This window comes from Pleurodeles waltl, chromosome 12 (genome assembly GCF_031143425.1).
Source record: "Pleurodeles waltl isolate 20211129_DDA chromosome 12, aPleWal1.hap1.20221129, whole genome shotgun sequence".
NCBI lineage: Eukaryota > Metazoa > Chordata > Amphibia > Caudata > Salamandridae > Pleurodeles > Pleurodeles waltl.
In genome coordinates, this window is record NC_090451.1 from 506954874 (window position 1) to 506969798 (window position 14925).

Below are 14925 nucleotides of genomic sequence, written 5' to 3' on the forward strand. Positions count from 1 at the left end.
ATCAGGGAAGTCACATTTAAGGGTTTCTGGTTTCACTTTGCACACATAAGCCACTAAATGGGTATCTAGTTGTCTCTACTTTTTACATTAAATGTTAATGTTTTATTTTTACCTCTTTGTGCATGAGGGTACAGCGAGGGTAGCAGGCAGAACCCACAAGAAAGTTTGGCTCGATAAGGGCTCGAGGTTCCCTGGGGACCTCGGGCTGAGCCAATATCGAGCTTTCAGTGGCTCGTCCACTTTTTACAGCTAACAGAAGGTGTGACAGACCACATTAGACCACTTTGGAGCAGTACGAATACCTCTATACCGCTATTACATTCCGCTCCTCGAATTGTCTTCTGAAACTCGTAAAACGCTCACTAGAGACCGTCCCCGGTTGTCGGACAATCCACTCCCAACTTCCCCGCCGAGTCTCCACTCTTTTACTATATATAGTATGAACCCCAGGCATCCCTCTGCCTTCTCACATTACCCCGGCCCGGGACTCTTTTTCATTCCTCCTATAAATCCATTCGTCTTCCCTTTTGAATCCTCCCCTTCTCTCTTTCCCCTCGGAATGTCTGGTCCCAAAACCCTCGTCAGGGGTAGTAAGCGCTATATAAATGCGATTACAATACAATAATCTGCTCGTTCCTCTGCCCGGCCCGCTCCTTTCTTCAGCTTCCCTAAAGATTGTTACCCCTCTTCCTGGGACTCCCACTCTCCTCCCTCCCCTGGGACTCTCCACCCACTCTCCTTTAGACTCCCGGAAGTGCTAACAGTAGGGGAATTGAAACTTGTGAGCGGAGTCTTGGAAGATCGAGGGCCCGCATAGCAGAGACGGAATCGAAGCGAGGGCTCGGTGCTGAAGGCGCGGAGTCCAGGTGCCCGGGCAGCGGTAGGTATACTGCCAGCTGAGCTCTAACTAATGTGTAAAAATGTTCAGGCGCTAAACAAGTGTGCTGTGGCCCCAGGCTTCGCCTGCGCAACTTAAAGCAACGCTTGACAGGCTGCAACTGATCTTTTTTTTTTTTTTTTTTTTGCTCTGGATCCCGATTGCGCATGCGTAATTTAGAGGTCCTATAATACTCGAATTGTAGGTGAGGACTGAAAAAAGTGTAAACTGCAGTATGACAGACGAGTAACAGAGAAACGCATTAAATGGGAGGAAGACGAGGGGTAGAGCTACAGGAAGAACGCGTTAAAAGAAAACCGTTTAACATGAAATATAGAACCATAGGTAATTGAGAATAGACCCGAGCAGCGAAGACTAATTAGTATTTACCAGGAAAGGGGAGAAGAAGCCTTTCCCTTTACCTTCCCTACGCATTGCTTACACCTGTAGCGTGCACACAACAGTCGGGTTCTCTTGGCGCGATTCGTACAAGATGCTTCTACAACCAGACCTCTTCAAAATAAGAGCTCTTCAGATTTTCTCAAAGTCATCGGGAGATCAGATTGACTCTATGTTTTTTACAACTGCGTTGATCTTTTCGTTAGGTTCATGCTAAGTGCCCACCAGTGCTTTAATTATAAAAAAAAAGTAAGCGCAGTGGGTTAAACATTTTCCTAGGAGCCGCCACTGCCAGATGCCGTTTTTGCACAAGCTCAAGGCTGCCCAGTCTTGGTTCTACCGCGTGCTTCTTTAGTCCAGTCCCTACAACTTCTGTCTCTGTGTCTCACTCTTACAGGTACTTCTTCTTTGTTAACTACCATTACAACTCAGGCAATAACCTAACTTCTGAGGAGAGCGATGTGGGGAGGCAGCACGACATCTGGTTTTAATGCACGGACTCCACACCCTTCATTTGGCGTCACTTCATTAAAATCTTGTACTTCGAGGCTAATCCACACGTGTGCTCACTTGAATAGTCTTGCACTTGCCTCCTTGACTTTCACATCTGCTTACATGTCTTCACAGTGTGTCCTTTTAATAGGTCGAGCTCTTTTTTTAGCTACTCCTATGCTTGTAAAGTAATTGTCTGATCCAGTGGTGGCTTGCCTGAATTCCACGATTGTATCATTTTTTTCCCTTATTACAGGGTTCGTAATGATTTAAAAAGAGAGCTCTTAGATTAAGGGAAATATTAGAGAATTGCTGACAGACTTGCCACGATGAGTGGGTTGTTCGTGTTGTCGTTTAAACTGTTTTTATATGTACATACTGTATTCAACATTTTATCTATGTATTGTATATTCATTTTATGAGTACATTAGTGCACTTTTATGCGCTTCTGTAGCTTTACCAAGCCGACATGAGTATTTAATTTCCACTGCATATATTGTTTGAGCACCTTCGAAAAACTTCAGGTCACTCGTATCTTTGACAGAGTGAACATTCTTATTTTTCCTGATGAGGCATGAGTCACACATAAGCTTTTTGAAAGTCAAAAATCAGCTTACAGTAGATTCCATTCTATGATTTGCATAGACTTCATACTTTCTGAGATTAATACAAATTTTAAGGCATATGCATGGAACATTCCACTTCAACAGAGGATCAACCTGGTAACAATAATGTATCCAAAAATCAATATAAAGGACAAGGGGCATTACGCTGGGACCCAATTTTTGGAACATCTTTCCCAAAACATGCCCAGTACAAATGACTATGTTCTGTCTTATCTTTAAAGTTCAAAAACAGGTAGCTCCAGCAGTTTGTGTTTTTACTTGAACAGGTGAATGAAGCCAGAGATTTTAGAAAATTGTTTCGCAAGTTATAAAAGTGATTTTTCCCAAAGCCAAAACACAGGGCAAACTAACTATTATAACCACTCACTCATTTATGTAGCTGTGACAGTTGGTGCCCTTGATTTTTGGAAATCTGTAAATTTGTTGACATTTGCAGCACACAGTGTGTTCTGTCCTCCTTCCAAGACTCAGAACATTTAGGCCTAAATTGTGAGTGCTATGAGTGCACTGTTTGGCATAAAATGGAAAGGGAACCCTTTATTAACAGATTTTTTGTCAGCATTTAAAACACAATATTCAGATAACAGTTTTTAGGCCTAGAAAAATCAGAAACCGGTCTAGTGACTTGAATAATCTACTCACCCTAATTGTAATGCTCTTGACCTATAAACTTGTCTCAGATTCTGTGAGCCTTGGAAAATATTTTATTTCACAGAGTTGCCTTTTCCTTCATTGTCACATTCAAGAACATATTCAAATATTTGAGTTCAGCGTGTCTGCAGTACAAAAAACTCATATGTTTGATTTAATAGACTAAAATTTTGCTCTTTGTATAATAAAAACTTTGCCCACGTATAGGGTACACATAACCTCTGACTTGCCTCTTAGTTCACTAATTGCATGGTCATCAGTTTAAATGGAAGATGGTGGCTCGGTATAGTACTGCACACACAAACTTAGTTTGATAACTATAACAAAAAACGGCACAATCAATTATATTGATTAGAACAAGAATCTGGTGCTACAGGGTAAAGAAGAGTCTCCAAATTTTCTTCAAAGAGGACAAAGTCCTTGCAGAAAAAGTTGATGCACAAGCACTCCACCACAAAAATGGTCCCTGTATTTTGTGAAAGATCTTTTTGTGTACTTTATTTCTAAACCAGATTCATCAACTCCTTGATGTAAAACGTCATCATATGCTAGCCAACATGTGTTTCGTTGATGGATAGTTATATTCCAACTGATTTCCTCAGGGCTTGGTAAAGTGACAAAAACAAGGGCATTATAATCAAACCAATATTCCAAGTTTGTAAGGAGAATCTTTACCATTTATCAGAAGTCAAAAACAAGTGATCAAAAAGAAGTAAGTATATTTAATAAAGTAGAAAACAGAGGAATTGCCTATTGCATGTAATTATTTATATTTTTCAGCATACTAGGAATGCGTTGCTATTTGGTAATATTGATGACAGGTTAGCTCCCACTTGGGCACATACCATTATCTTCCTACTTCTTTTTGTCCAAATACTTTTTAATTTCACCACTTAAGTTAAGTTACTATTTCATTAATTTGGTTTGTATGTGTCAACAGCTCTGGTGCATCACACTGGGAAATATAATTAGTATTCCAAACACATATGGGATTCTATTTAATCTTCTATTAATATATGCTATACTGTTTTTAATTTAAGCATGGATTCACTTAACGAGTGATAATGAATATGCAGGATTTCATTTCCTCTTTTAATACATATACTTCCTTTTGTTGGCTTTTGGTAACTGGTGGAGGTTCTCCTTATAAACTTAGAATAGTGGTTGAATTGTAATGCCCTACCTGGCAGCGAAGACATGGAACAAGCCACCCTTTCATCTCCTGACCTCCTCATCTCTTCCAGAGTTATGAAAGTGCATGAAGATCTGGCGATTCGGCTAATCAGCTGGACCCTTCCAGCTCCTGGATACTGTTAAGGATGACAAGAAATGGTCTACAAGTTTACTGATGGATTGTTACTTTATCTAGCCCTGAGGAAGTAATTTAGAATATAACTATCCATCATTGAAAAACATGTTGGCTGGCTTATGATAAAGTCTTACATCAAGGTTTTGATGAATGTGGTTTACAAATAAGGTACACAAGAAGATCTTTCACACAAGACTGGGACCTTTTTTCTAGTGGAGTGCTTGGGGATAAAAAATTTCAGCATTGGTTTCAGGGTGGGTCAGGAATGTTTCTTGGTTCGTATTTAAAAACTCACTTTTGATAAACATTAATAAAGCATGATTGTCTATTGCACACTCAGCTGAAGAAAGACATTTACATTTGAAATGGACACAAAATTTCCCACTCACATTCTGTTTTTCTGATACAATAATACAACATACAAACGTGTTGAAATTGAGAGTGAACAAATACTTAACATTTGCACATCACCAAGTAAAGTATTCTGATTTGTTGTGAACCTATTCAAATCTTTCAATCTCACTTTAGAATTACAAAAGAGTGCTTTCCTAACCATTGAAATATATAAATCTTGTTTGTCCAGCGCGATTGTCACTCCGTTCACTTTACAAAATCCTCTAACTTTGAATTCAGAGAAAGGAATGTAATCACCAATCTGTATGACAAAATAAGCAGCATTTTGTTAGAAGACATAAGGTGACATTTGACCTCTGTCTTTTGAGTAAAGCAAATGTGACAAGATAAAAAGATTTAAAGGCATCTTTATCCCTCTTTACTTTTCTCAATGAAAATGTTACCTGTTCTTTACCAGCACTAGCTCTCTCACCAGATCAGAACATAAGGCCCTAAAAATAGCTTGCCCTGATTAAATCTGACTTGCCATATCAAGGGGGCAAGTAGATTTGTCGAGGCCTGCAATGGTGCTAATAGTGAACCACCATTTTGTGCCCCAGGCCATGCATTTACTCAGTCATTTTCTCCCTGGACACTGTCACTCACACGCTTTACCAAATTCTGCACTACTTTGCCAATACCCTGTATACTCCTAATCACTCTTTGTACTCCACCATTCCTGTTCTCTGCACCCCCAGTTACACTTTGTGCTCCCAACAGTCACTTTCTACTCTCATTCAGTTCGCTTCCCAAGTCTGGTATCCTCTTGTTAGGGACTTCTCTCTATGAGCCAAGCCTCTCCCCTCCTCAGCCATGTCACTCTCCTTCTTAGTCATGCTCCTCTCCACCCTTTTCAGTACTTCCATACAGGCTTCATATACCACGAATTAAGCTCATTTAAGCATTGAGGTGAGGTAGAGAAGGGAAACGTATTAGTTACTTGGTAGCAGGAAAGTGCTGTCAGGCAGGACTCATTACACAGACATCAGTTCTTTAAGGCAATGGTTTAATGCCATAGAGAAAAAGCTCTAGAGGAGAGCTGTCTAGGCAGATCAGATGTGGAAAATATGCCTTCTGTTGTGCTGCTAGAGGTATGGTCTGTGGGCAGCTGTTGACATTCTGACCACCAGTAACACAATGGATCGGAAGACGCACCCACCTATTGGTACAGATGCTTTAGCAGCCTTCAAAGGGCATAATTGACCCCCCCTGAACTGAAGGCTAGTGTAGTAACACTGTAGTTTAGAGAGTCTCTTGTTGCCAAAATGTGGCCTCATTTGGATCATGTCTTGCATTATGGTTCTGCAATTAGGTGCTGGCTGTAAGAGCACATATGCTGTTTTTATTTTGGGGGTATTTTGGTGGATGTGCCAGTTTTGGCCTATGGTCACTTTTAAAATGAATTTTCTGCCTCAGTATGGGACCAGAGGAGTTTCTCAAGGAGTGCGCTTGTGTGTGCATATTTAGATATTTCATAGTCTACTTATTTAGTCTGTTTTGGATTCCATATAGGACTTTAAAGCTATCGTAGTGGTGTAACCTAGATCCAGTTGTTTTCTTCCTAAGTTATCATCTTTTTCCATAGTAAACTGATTCAAGTATTTTCTCAAAGTCAGTGTAATAGACTATATACTGTGAAATTTGTTCATTTGAGATACCATTTTTTAAAAGGGATCCTCTGTTTTTAGCTTTCACTTTTGATTGTATTTGCATATCCATGGTTTTGAAGGCATTGAAGGGTGGTAAAGTTTTAGGGAGGTTCTCTCTTTTTAATATCAATTAATGGAGACTGGTAATTGTATGTCAGCAGACCCAGGCAACTTCAAACTTATAGTTTTGACCCCTTACAAATGTTGACATAGGTGTTCTGTTGTTTATGAGATGGAGTTGCCGTTGGCCGTGTACTGCTGTAACTTTACTGCCAACTGAGGAGTTTTGTCCTACTTTGGCCTACATAGGCAAGGAATCCTGGGTGCTAGGCAATTGTCAGTGACTCTGCTTGGTGGTGTCGACCAAGCACGGGTTTGAAAGGGTAACTACTGTGCCCTTAAGACCAACCATTCACAATAGCTTGTACAGTGACTGATCACAGTCACACATCTAGCCACATACCTCCGTTGCTGTTGAGATAAGATCAGAGATGCCTAATTGTGATTCCTAGCGTCTAACAGGAAAGCCAGACAGCACAGAAATGCATTCTTAAGCTGAGAAATTTTTCAGATGAAGAGCTTTGGGTTTTTTGACTGGGTCCACCCTTTTTTGTACATAAATTCAGAGTAGTCAGGCAGATCAGTTGCGCTGCTGGTTAAAACCTTTGCCCGATTCACTTAATCGTTACCGACAAACATAACTTGTGAAACTGAGCTAAAAACTGCAAGGGATGAAATTGGCTTCCAGAGGCACGTTCTCTCTCAGATCAGATCCGTCAAAATACCCGGAAAATACAGAGCGTGCTGTGAGGGTATAGTAGAACTAGTTGAAAGAAAAATATGCTCCAAACTGAACCTGTAGCTTTTTATATATAAGCTAATTGGAACTGTATCCATTGGGTCTTCTCCCGGTGTGGGATAAGTAATCAACATCTTTTTTTTTCCAGTGTTCTGCGAGGGAAATGCCCCCGACTTGGAGCTTTATAACAAAGGAGCAAATTGCTTCACTCTTCTAATGACTTTTACTTCCGAGAGACATGAACAACAAACCATAGGTCTGATCCATACTATCAAATATTTACCTCTGATGCATTGCCCTTGAAAAATAGAGGCTCCACAAGGAAATACAGCAACAATTTTTAGGCACCATGATTGGTGAATACATGTATACCAGCTTTTTAAAATTACAAACTGTGAAGCTTCCATTAACTTTTACATTGACTTTGCACAGAAAGTTTTTTTATTTTTGTCTTCTATTTGTCAGCATCAAATGCTCAAACTCACATTCCAAAAGATTGTGTTGATTATATTTGAAAGTCTGCTGGTGTTATATTTTTTAATTGCAGTCTTCATGGCTAAAATGTCAAATAGGGTTAGACAGACTCGGAGTTAATCAGTGTAGAGTTTTTACATAATAGCCTGGTACCCCAAACTTATAACCAACAAATGTACAAAAGAGGGCTCTCACAACTGAACTGAATACCCGTGTTACATTTAACAATGTGTTGTTGTTTACCTGATGACATTCCTGGCTGTCCCCCAAGAAAAAAGGTAGGGTGTAGCCTAAGACTTTGTGTTAATCCTTTGTCTAGTTTGTAATATCTTTACAGGATCTGGGAAGTCCTATGACAGTGACCACTGCCTGTTACTTCTGACTTAAGCTCTGAATTAAAAAATGTAGTTCCAACAAGAAATTAAACTCCCTGGGGATACGTGCTTGAAAACAAATTAAGTTAAAGAAAAACTTCCACTCTGATCTGCAGAAGCAGCAAATTTAAATAAACTTTCAGGATTTAACAACACAAATAACATTTATAACAAAGATTATTCAGGTAAAGGAGGGCCACAGTTAAGGATCTGCCAGCTGACAGATGGGGAGTAAATAAATGAAATAATCAATAATATCAAGCTTAGAACATTCCTAAAATTGAGACACATACGTTTAAGGGGGGTGTTTATGTTTACTGCAGCAGGTAAGGAGAAAACTGATGACAAGGGTTGCATTGAAACAACAGCAAGAAGCAAGGATGCAGGCCATGCTCCGTGGAGCACTGCAAAATAATTAAACAGGCAATAGAGACATTAGTGAAAGTAAGCGTAATCCCAATTAGCTCATTTGGTTGATAAAAATATATTTGCTAATTATAACTGTTAAATTTGATGTATTAATCCAAGAACTAAGAGAATGTATGTGGAGGAAATGTGTAGTCTGATTAAAGAAGCACAGATGTGAGTGCCAGGGCCAGACAGAGTGCGAGTTGTTCTCTTAAAGCAAGCTCCAGAAGTAGGGACAGGATTCCTGTACCTGTTATTTTCCTATTGCTTAAAAACGTACACAGTACCTAGTTCATGGAAGCGGAAATTGTTGTTGGTAATGGCCCTTTCTACTGGGTCACCTCCAGACTTCTTCCTTTCCTCCTCCTCTTGTTCTGACCTTTTTGTTGGCTTTAGGAAATGGAACTCTTTACCACTTCTAACCATTGCTATGGTGCATGTGCTCTCTTCTCTGAAACACTGTAACATTGGTTTAAACCTGTTTGGGATATTTAATGTACTTGTAAGTCCCTTGTACAGTGGTATACTATATACCTACCTAGGGCCTGTCAATGAAATGCTACTAGTGGGCCTGCAGCACTGTGTGTGCCACCAACTTCACTAGCCCTAAAATCTGTCTCAGGCCTACCATTGCGGATCTTGTGTGTGAAGTTCCACTGTCACTTTGACTTTTAAAGCTCCGTGCAAAGTACTAAACTCCCCTTTTATTACATATATGTTAACTCTAAGGGCAGGGTGCTATGAAAGTAAAAGACAGGACATGTACCTTTTATGTTTTATGTTTTACATGCCTGGTAGTGGCAAACAGCCTATTTCGTTTTTTTCACTACAGTGAGGCCTGCTTCTCTCATAGACTAACCTTAGGAATTCATTATTATCCTTTTAAGATATAATTCCTGATCAGAGAGGAGTAGACACATCATGTTTCATATCCTTGGAATGGTAATGATAAATCCTGTTTGCTGGTAAAGTCAGAATTAACATTACTATTGTAGAAATGCCACTTTTAGAAAGTGGGCATTTCTCTGCTCTTACTGCTCTGTGTCTGACAGCCTGTCTCCAATACACGTCTGGACAGGGCTGGGTGACAGCTACATTTGTGCATTCCCTCCAGAAAGCCACAACACAGGACACTCAACTGCATCTGCATTCATCTGCATACTGATGGGTCTTCCTGGGCAGGGAGGATGGGAGGGGTTCACACCTACACTTCAAAAGGTGGTGTCCTGGCCACACACAGAGGACTGATTGCCGCCCCACAGAAAGGCTGGCAGACAGGGCTTGGTTAAAAGGAATACTCTTGTGCACTTCAGAGAGTTCCTTTGATCCTTTGAAGATGTCCCCCACAGAAAAGGCATTATTTTGGGGTAGAAGTACAGAGTCTCTGACCTCCTCACATTAGTACACTACTGGACCTGAAAGAAACTCTGCTGAAGTAATGACTGCTGTGCTAAAGGATTGCAACTCTGTTGTGCCTGACTGTTCTAAGGAACTGCTTCCCTGCTTTGTTGTGCTGCGCTGCTTCCTACTGACCTCTGCCCTGCTAGAGGACCAAGGACTAAGCCCCAGAGTAACTCCAAAGGTTTGCTGGCTTGCCCCCTCTTCTCCCAGAGGTCTCAGGGACATCATAGACATTGTGATCTGCTTGATTTCAAATCATTGCACCATTCCTCCAGAACAAGCACTCCGCTGTGTAGGGGGTGCCTGTTTACTCGCTGGCACTGCTGAGAAGTGATCGCAGTACTTAATCCCAGTACCTCTCACTTTCTACACATGGGAGTACTCCTCGATTCAAGATCAGCACTTCCCCTTGTGATAAGTGCCCAAAGAGTAGGGTTCCTCTTTACCTGATCCCTGAATGGATCTGTGCTTCCCTCATGCGTGGGTGCCCAGGGAGAGGAGTTTCCATTGTTTCCAACTGTTTCCAGTCAGTTGTTTTAAACGAGTAGCGTGCCCTGTTCACAAGTGCTTGAGGATCAGTGCTACTCGCTATGAGCACCGCTGTGAGCTCTGACTGGTGTGTGTGTGCCCCGCCCCTGACACCCTGTTGCCCTGACAACTGAGACGCGTGGGGTGGGCACTCTCCCAAAGCAGGGCTGACCAGGCAACTGTGTGCCTCACCTCTGCCCTTGAGCTGGCCCACAGCACGACTCTCCGAATGACGGCTGCATTCACCATCGAAAGGTACTGTACATAACAGGGGCCATGCCGTCTTTGCCACTGACCACGCCACATCGCGGGTGTCTGAGGGGGAAAGTTACTTAGCCAGATTCTCATCCCCTTGAGACCACATAAGGATGCTTGGAGCCCTGATGCAAACCCTGCTTGTAATGCCGTTCTTGCCAAGAAGAATTACTGTAAAGGCTCTCAAGGGGTGCACAGTTGATTTTAGCACTGCTTTTACATTTATTCTTGTAAAATTTATATCTCTTAATCTACTGATTGGATTTTTGTTGTTTGTGTATCATTTGACACTGACAAATATTCCTTATTTTTCTAAATCGGTGTGGAGTCTTTTTATGGTGTATTCATTGTGTTACTGTATGTGTGTGTGTTGCACGAATACTTTACACATTGCCTCTCATAATAAGTCTGCCTGCTCTGCGCTAAGCTACCAGAGAGTGAGCACAGTTTATCCTAGATGTGTATCTAGCTTACCCTGACTAGAGTGGTGGGTTATGTGTGGCTTAGGTGTATACCCTAGCCAACCAGACACCCCATTCCTAACACTTGGTGACACAATATGTAAACAAGCATGGACAAAGTCAGTAGGTCTGGCTTTGGCTGCTGAACTATTGGCTTTGCAAAGGTTGTCTTTTATTTATTTATATATAGTGCAACAAAAACACGTACATATGGCCGCCTGTGTGTGAGCATTTGTGCAGACGTATGGGTTGCTAACTTGTAATTGTGTTTTTAGGTCGAGCGTTAAGCGCTCTAGCGTGTTGTAATCTATCTGTGGGCTTTTAACCCTGCCCACCATATGCCCATCACTATCACTTGTTCACTGACTTTCCTTTCAAAAATCCTTTGTTATAATTGGTAAATGCCTTACGTTTGTCCCTGCTTGGGGCAGTTTTGTTGCAGCCTTGGTCATCGACCCTGTTACATGGGTAATTGCACGATTGCTGATACGTTTGACTGCGAGCGAACTTATTTTTCCTTTTGTGTCTCTCCTTCACTCTCACCCTCATGGCGGCTGTGGCACTTTGAACCGGCTTACTTATGTCAACTGTTTTACTTTTCATTTTCAATTTTTGTGGAAAGAAAAGTCCAGTTAGGAATTTACAACTCAAATAGCTATAGCTCGAGCAAATGCGAGACCTATTGCATTGCAAATGCTTGTTATGGTTTGTGAGAAACCTTTGAAAGATGGCTACTCGTGCATGCTCCACTTCGTACGCATAAGGGGGTCATCTTTTACAGCAAATTTAATTGCGATCCTTCTGCCTATTGTGTATATTTTTAAAATTTAAAACAAAAATTCTGCTTTTGGTTATTTTTTGCCCATACATCGGTTCCGTCAAAGGAGCACTTTTGCCCTTTGTGTAAGCAAGGACTTCAGAATTTAACTCATATTTTGTCTGTACGTGAGAAACAAAGTCAAACACTGCAGAAATAGGAGGCCTATATTTTGAAGCAAGCATGCGTATTTGGGAAAAGAGGCCTTAACTTTCCTAAACTATCCAAAACTGTACATATATTTTTATCTTTTATTTTGTTTTTTTTAATTATTTTTCAGTGGTAAAGTGTTATGTTTAATGTATGCCCATGTTTTAATGTGCGAGTGGGATATTTAATAAAAGGTTACTTGGCTTGAGATGGAATAAAATACTGAAAGAAATAGGCAAAGATCCGGCGAATACAGGGGGGTGTTTTGTTTACTTTTCTTGAGTAGCCTCACATAATTCCCTGTTTGATTGCTTGCTTTACACGAATAGTGAGTGATGCACAGCACAAAATATTAGATGATGATCAGTTACAAATATACAAAACCAATGCGAAATGTAGCACCCTAACACCCATTGCTTGAAACATAGCAGAATGCTCATTTATTTAATGCTCATGTATTTTGTTTTTAGAATAAGGCGGTCGGAGAATGTAGGTTTTATTGTATAAAACGCGAGTGGCAGACTTACTTCTGAAACTCATTTTGACTGCTGTATATGTCACTGAGGTCACTCGCTCAGTTATGACAAGAAGACAAATCTGAGTTCAAAACGTTTTGGATCCTTGTGTACCGTGACAAATGACAACTGACAACGTTTATTTTCGACATAAGGCCCGGTGTATTGTTGAGGAATATTGTAATCGTTTTCCGCATGCACTGGCAGCGTCCTAGAATCGGTGATGCAGCCCTCGCGGCGACGGATTCGTGCACATGAGGCGCCCTGGCATCCCTCAGACGGAAGGGTGGGGGTGGGGGCCGGGGCGTCTGCTGACAGGGCAGGTAAAGGCGTGGCGAGTTACACGCTCCTCGCAACAAGTCACAACAAGCTCCTCTTCCTGCACAGTACTCGAAGGTGAATCAGTAGAAGATCCAAAGCTGCACCCCCCGTCAGCCCGAATCTACTTATAAATAGTGCAGCAGGTGCAGTGTCACCAGCGTCCCATAGTGTGAGGCCAGTGCACTCCTTTTACTACACGACTAAGTGGCGCCCCTTTCTATGCCGGCGACAAAGATTGCACTCCGATTAACATTTTATGAAGGAAGTGTACTCTGGGCCATGCTGAGTCTGCATTCATGGATTTTGTGGTAACCTGCAAGGATGAGGTCAGCCTGGATGTTGCTGAGGGAGGGTGCAGTGGAAGAGGGAAGGCGCCTGTACTTCTCTCCTCTCTTCAACCGTTCTACATTCCTTGCATTCCTAGAGCTTTGCCACCTCCCTCCTGCTCCTGTAAATGAGAAAACAACAGATATAAACACGTGCCTTTTATTCTCCTCTGTGGAGATTGTTTGTTGCGCAGTGCCAACGCCCCCATCCCCCCACACCCCATTATTTAACCTGTTGCTGCGCTCCCCCGATGAATCTCTTCCTGGAGTGAGTGTGGAAAGTCCCCTGGGGGCCTCTGCACACGTCGCCTGCCAGCGCAGGTTGTTCAGAAGTCCAGGTAATGTGGAGATTTTAGCCCATGCTTTTTTTTGTTGTTGCCATTTTTAAATAACGCGAACTCGACCCACAGGTATTGTAGCGCTTTACATTAGCACCAGTTCCTTTACACAAGGACACATTTATTTGGGTAGGCATGGGAAGATTGAGTGATTTGCCCAGAATCACAGGATTTTGGAGCTGAGACTCGAACCTGGTTCCCCAGTGCCAAAAATGGCAGCTCTGGCCGTTATGTCACATCCAACACTTGCCCTCTGTAGTAAAGTACCCTCTTTTTGGCATGGTTACCCCCACTTTTTGCCTTCTGTCAGTGTGTTTTGACTGTACTCACTGGGATCCCGCTAACCAGCACCCCAGTGACTGTGCTCTCTCCCTCTAAATTTGGTTGCTTAGGACTTAGCACACCCTACAATTGGCATACTGGTGCCCCCATATAAATCCGTAGTATATGGTACTTAGATACCCAGGGCATTGGGGCACCAAAGGTTCCCCATGGACGGGAGCATGTATTGTGCCACCCAGGGGAGCTCATGCAAAATGTGTCTGCAGGCCTGCCATTGCAGACTACGTGAAAAGGTGCATGCGCCCTTTCACTACAGGTCATTGCACCCGGTCACTGTAAGTCACCCCTAAGGCAGGTCCTTTTAGCCCTAAGGGCAGGTACCTGTGTGTGAGGGCACCCCTGCATGAGCAGAGGTGCCACTATAAACTCCAGCTCCATTACACTGGACTTAAGTGCGGGGAAACCAATTTACCCGTCTACTCGAAACAGGTCACTCACTATCTGTGTCCAGCTACATAATGGTTATTCGGGACCTGGGCATGTTTGGTATCAAACATGTCGGAATCATACCCCAATATTGTTGCCAGTATTAGTTGTATGATTCCATGCACTCTGGGGGCTACTTAGAGGACCCCCAGCATTGCTCTTACTAGTCTTCTGGGGTTTTCTGGGCAGCCCTTGTTGCTGCCACCCCTCAGACAGATTTCAGCCCTCCTGCTGCTTGACCAGCTCAGGGAGGGGAAGGTAGAACAAGGGATTTCCTGTGGAAGAGGGGGGTAACACCCTCTCCCTTGGAAATAGGTGTTACATGGCTTTGGAAGTGTAACCTCCTGAAGCCACTGGTATACTTTGAAGGGCACATTTGGTGCCCTGCTTGCATAAACTAGTTTGCACCAGTTCAGGTACAATGGAAAGGGGAATGACCACTTCCCTGTCCGTCACCACCCCAAGGGTGGTGCCCAGAGCTCCTCCAGGTGGGCACTTGATTCTGCCATCTTGAATCCAGGATGGGCAGAGGCCCCTGTGAGCATCTGAGTGGCCAGGTCAGGCAGGTGACGTCACAGCCCTCCCCTGATAGGT

At 42.5% G+C, this 14925-nt stretch overlaps 1 protein-coding gene across 2 annotated transcripts in view; it reads left to right on the forward strand.

Moving 5' to 3' along the window:
- Positions 1 to 490: 490 nt before the first annotated feature.
- ELMO3 (engulfment and cell motility 3) overlaps positions 491 to 14925 on the forward strand; it is a 284505-nt gene continuing 270070 nt past the window's right edge. Inside the window, exon 1 of one of the 2 annotated variants that reach the window (XM_069217282.1) lies at positions 491 to 880. The gene's annotated coding sequence lies outside the window, so the exon portion shown is untranslated. The remainder of the gene's footprint in view (positions 881 to 14925) is intronic. The other variant, XM_069217281.1, reaches the window with a different exon arrangement.